Below are 5,484 nucleotides of genomic sequence, written 5' to 3' on the forward strand. Positions count from 1 at the left end.
CATCATCATCATCACTATCACTGTCCCCTTCCCTATCCTACAGTTGAAGCTACTAGGACTGAGAAACAATAACTAACTCCACAGCATGTTGCTCATTTAGAAAGCCATTTCCAACACTACCATTCTGTTCTTTTTAATTATGCAAGAAGCAATCTCCTTTTTCCCTGACTGGAGTGGAGGGAAGGGGAGTCAGGGGTCTACCCTGAGGTCTCTCTTTGCTGCTTGTTTCTTTTAGCACTTTATACTATCACTAGAGGCCCAGTGCATGAAATTCGTGCATGGGTAGGGTTTCTAGGCCTAGCCAGCGATCAGGGCTGATCAGTTTCACTGCCTCCATGCCTCCTCCTTCCCTCGCTCCCTCAACACCCTGCCACTGCCACTGGTCGCCCGCCATGTTCCATGCTGCCCCCTGGTGGTCAGCGCACATCATAGTGAGTGATCTAACTCCTGTTCTCCTGGTTGAACTCCCAAGGGGACACTTTGCATATTAGCCTTTTATATATATACACTGAGTGGCCCAATTATTATGATCTCTGAACGCATAATAATCTGGCCACTCAGTGTATATATATATATATGTATTAGAGGCCTGGTGGATGAATTCGTGCATGGGTGGGGTCCAGCCAGCCTGGCCAGGGGGTGGGGACATGGGCGGTTGGCCGGCCTGCCTGCTGGTCGAACTCCTGGTCGAGGGGGCAATTTGCATATTAGCCTTTTATTATATAGGATATACACTGAGTGGCCAGATTATTATGCGTTCAGAGATCATAATAACCTGGCCACTCAGTGTAGATGAGCTTTGATATTAGACAGACACTTTGGGCCCAAGCCCCAGATCTACCACTCATACAACCTAGGGCCAGGTCTTTGGCCCCTCTAGTCCTTAGTGACCCGAATGTGAGACAGAGTTAATGAGCATAAACTTCTCGTGAAGTTTATTTATGGACTGACTGGGCTAAGGCACACACAGCACCACTAAGGTAAACACAACAAATGTTCGTTGATGTTTCCACCTTGAACTTGCTGAGCACCCCCCCCCTCTGGCCCTCACCAATGTAAGGACAGTGTAAGATATGGTCCTTACCCACAGAGCTCATGGCCTAGCTGCCAAGGCTTTTTCTTCCAGGAAGCCCACCTCAAACAAGTGACTGAAGGTCCAGAAAGGTTTCCGGGAAGTGCTGAGGACCGGCCGTCTCAAAGGAAATCCATTTCCATTCCAAATACTCAACGTCCAAATATACCCCACCCCTGAAACTGATCTCCCTGAAAACACCTGCCCTAGAGACTTCCCCCAAGCGATCTCCCTCCTCCCACTCTGCAGAAGGAAGGCACACTCCCACCCACCCAGAATCACACCGCGATGCTGTATTCCCAGGTGTGTAAACCTCTGGGGCACCAAACAAAAAGAGCAATTTTGAAACATTGGATTATGTGGTGAGAAAACAAGTGAATCCATTTACTTTTTGCAAGTCATGTAATTTTCCAATTCTTCACTTTCTACAAAATAGGACGAGAACCTCATCAAGTTGTTAATTGATATAGATTGCTAACAATATTTTTTGATGATAGCTCACGATGCAGTTTTTTGGCTTAAAAATCAGAAGAAAGTTGAAGAATTGAATAATAGGTGGGACAAAACTTCATTTCCATCCTCTCATTTATGTGACCAAAGTTGTTCAGTACTTTCCTCTATAAAATTAAAAAATAAGTCCAGCCGGTGTTGCTCAGTGGTTGAGCATCAACCTATGAGCCAAGAAGTCATGGTTCAATTTCCGGTCAGGTCACATGCCCGGGTTGCAGGCTCAATTCCCAGTGTGGGTTGTGCAGGAGGCAGTCAATCAATGATTCTATCTCACCATTGACTTTTTCTCTCTCCCTCTCCCTTCCTCTCTGAAATCAATATAAATATATTTAAAAAGAAAATAATAAGAGTGAAACATATTGAGTCCTGGCTCATTCAAGCAATAATGATACTGGCCCATGGATGCTTGACCTAATGCGTCAGTCCCATCCACCTCATAAAATATTTCCATTTTTAAGTACTTAATTATTTATTTATCAATTTTTATAATGTATGAATATATGTCATTTTGGTCAACAGCATACTAATAATAACTGCAAAATAACTCGATCCAGAAGAAAAGTGTTCAACATTAAGGAACTTAGGATCGTGAGAAATAAAATTTAACTTTATAAACATACTTGTGTTACTGAGAAATAGGAGAGGATGTCAACAAAATACTTTCAAAGGGAAAATATTACATCAGAATAAAATTGTTTAGGAGAATGTGGTACAGAAAAATGAGTTCAAAGAGAAAAATGATGTGAAGCTTTAAACTTGTAAAGGAGAAGTTGTATGTGCATTTTTTAAATGAATGATGGTAGATATCAAATCACTAACATTTTAAAAAGCAATCTAAGTTTTATTTTTAAATGAACATATTTCAAATAGGCTGAAAATTATTTCACCTCATTTGGAAGATGTTCCTAAGTGAACTTAAAAATGTGCTACAGGCCCTGGCCAGGTGGCTCCGTTGGTTGGAGCGTCCTCCTGTGCACCAAAAAGTTGCAGGTTCAATTCCCGGTCAGGGCACGTGCCTAGGTTGCATGTTTGATCCCAGGCGGAGGCACATGCAGGAAGCAACTTATAGATGTTTCTCTTTCACATCAATATCTCTCTCTCTCTCTCTCTCTCTCTCTCTCTCTCTCTCTCTCTCTCTCTCTCTCTCTCTTCATTCCTTGCTCTAATTCATTCAATAAACATATCCTCGGGTGAGGATTTTTTAAAATGTGCTACAAGGCACAACACTTTTCACAATTCTTTTAAGTAATAGAAGGTGAAGACCAGAGAGGTAAATGAAATGCACCTGTTCCAAAGAGACTATCACCAGTTAACACAACCCATTCTGGTCCTGGTCCCTTCTCCCTTCTTAAGCAGAGGCATCATCCCTAATCAGTTGAAAGGAGGGGCTGAGAGATTCAGATTCTAGCAAGATGGGAACTAAAAGAACCTAAAAGTTCATATACATTTTTGGAAAGTACAAAAAACTACACATTTTAGTGTAGCTGAGCTCACAAGAGAGTGAGGAGAAATTCCTCGGTGCAGGAAACCTGTGGGACTGAAGCCTGTGAGCCTGCCCAGGTAAGTGTGAACTGCTCAGCTCCGTAACCAGGGGCTGCCTACGTCCACGAACAGGAAAGGAGACTTCGTATAGGACAAAGTGACGAGTTGAAACCAAGATCCCAGCATAGAGCCAGACCTCAAAAAGGGATGAAATCTCAATAATGGGTGGATCAGAACAATGCCTTCCGGAGCAGGGAGACGGCAAGGAAACTATCTTGCCTTCCTCCTTTGTTTGAGAAGTCTCCCCTGAGAACCCCAGGCATCAGGGTATGACTCACAGGGTCTGGGAGTTGAAATTACATCACCTGGGGACCTGGGAAGCCCCAAGTAGAAAAATAAACAGGCAGTGGTTCTATGGCAAGCAATAACCCAGGAAGTCCAGAAAAAAGCAATTGCAAAACTGCTCTGAAGAAACAGGCACCTAACCCACAGATGAAGCTCCCGAAGATGAGCGCTCACAACGAAAATGACAATTCCCAATTAAATTCTCAGGAACGTCCCTCCTGAGCAGGAGCCAGCAGGCAAAACAAACACAAGTACTAGAAAACCAAATTTTCAGATCGAGGGGGAAATGCTAGAAACAATGAAACCAGAATATTTAAAATCATGAGACAGCCAAGAATTCATTAAAAGTATAAAGGCAACACGCACCATGAGAGAACAATGAGCTATTTTTGAAAAGACTTTTAAGGAAAGTCAGGCCCGAGTGGTGCCCGCTGCCTGGCCTCCACAGGATCCCCAGTCAGAGAGGACCCCAGAGGGTCTAGGCAATGTCTAGCCAGGTCAGGCCAGTCACTGCGAGCCACTCTGTGCCACGTGGGTGTCGAGGTGCATGGAGGCTGCCCCAGGAGCTCATCCCTCACCCTGCACCTTGGAGCGAAGCCCAGTTTCCTCAGATGACCTGCGAGCGTTTCCTCCCGGGTTACCTCTGCTGCTTGCAGTTAATAAGAAGAGCCCTGATTGTTGTTTCGTCTTGTTTTTAAGATCAATTGTTGGAGCACAAATTAGTTTTCAGCAGAGAGGGCCACAGTGCTGAGCCAGCAAAACACCGAGACTCGGAAACTTCTGCAGTGCAGAGTCTGGGAAGAAAAAGGGTGGACTCACCACACAGCCACACAGCAAGGGCTGTGGGGCTCATCGTCAACCTTTGCTTCCCACAAAAGGACACAGAGGCCCAGGGAAACGCACAGTTGGCCTTGAAGAATGCAGGTTTAAACAGCGCGGGTTCTCTTGTACAGAGATTTTTTTTTTTTTTCAGTAAACAGTCCGCCCTTCCCATCCCTGGGTTTCCTCCTGCACCTCACACAGCTCCTCAGCCAGTACCACAGCCAGGTGTTCTCTTATGGAACGCCCCACGCGGGTCCTCATGTATATATCAGTCAGGATGGAAAGGTTATGCTGACTTAACAGAATAACCTAAATCATCTCAAGGTTTAGTTCTTCCTCGTGCTGCATATCCATCCACCGTAGGGTCGCTGAGGGCTCAGTTCTTACCCCGAGAAGCTGGCCGGCAGAGGCCCGCCATCCAGAGCAATGCTGCTCCCTGAGGCAGCAGGAGAACGGGGCAAGTCACAGGCCAGCTCTCAAAAGCGCCGCCTGTAAACGACGCGCACCACTTCCATTTGTGTCTTGTTGGCCTAAGAAGTCCTAAGTCTGACTTCAAGGGACAGGGCGTGCAATTCCGTCCTGTGCCCGCCGGAGAAAATGGGAGCCCTGCTGAGGGAAACAGCACCGATGGTCACCACTCCATCCAGCCCAGGCCCGTGAGAGACGCCATCTGTGTGCGCAGGAGGGCTCAGCGACAAGCCTGCTGCTTCATGTATACTTTGTAAAAACCTCCCCCAGAAAAGAGATGGGGGCACAACCTAAGTGTCCATTATTGGGAGAATGGATACAAAAATTGTGGTATCCCATATAATAAAAGCTAATATGCTAAGTGCCTGGTCATCCGGTTGTCTGTTCAACCAATCAAAGCGCAATATGTTAATGATATGCTAAGGCTGCTCAATCGCTTGCTATGATGTGCACTGACCACCAGGGGGCAGATGCTCTGACCAGTAGATTTGCTTGCTGCTGGGGTCTTGCTGTTCAGGACTGAGCAAGACAGGCCGGACATGCCCTGGAGCTCTCCCGCAGTCCCTCCCAGGCTGGCCAACCTCCCGTGTCCCTCCCCGGCCCCAATCGTGCACCAGTGCGGTCCTTTGGCCTGGCCTGCAACCTCTCGCAATCGGGCTGAGGGACATCTCCCCCTCCCCCAGTGCAGGAATTTCATGCACTGGGCCTCTAGTACTCATATAATGAAATAGTTTTCAACAATTTGAATAAAAAACTCAAACTATAAGCATCAACCTAGATAAAGC

This window comes from Cnephaeus nilssonii (genome assembly GCF_951640355.1).
Source record: "Cnephaeus nilssonii genome assembly, chromosome: 12".
NCBI lineage: Eukaryota > Metazoa > Chordata > Mammalia > Chiroptera > Vespertilionidae > Cnephaeus > Cnephaeus nilssonii.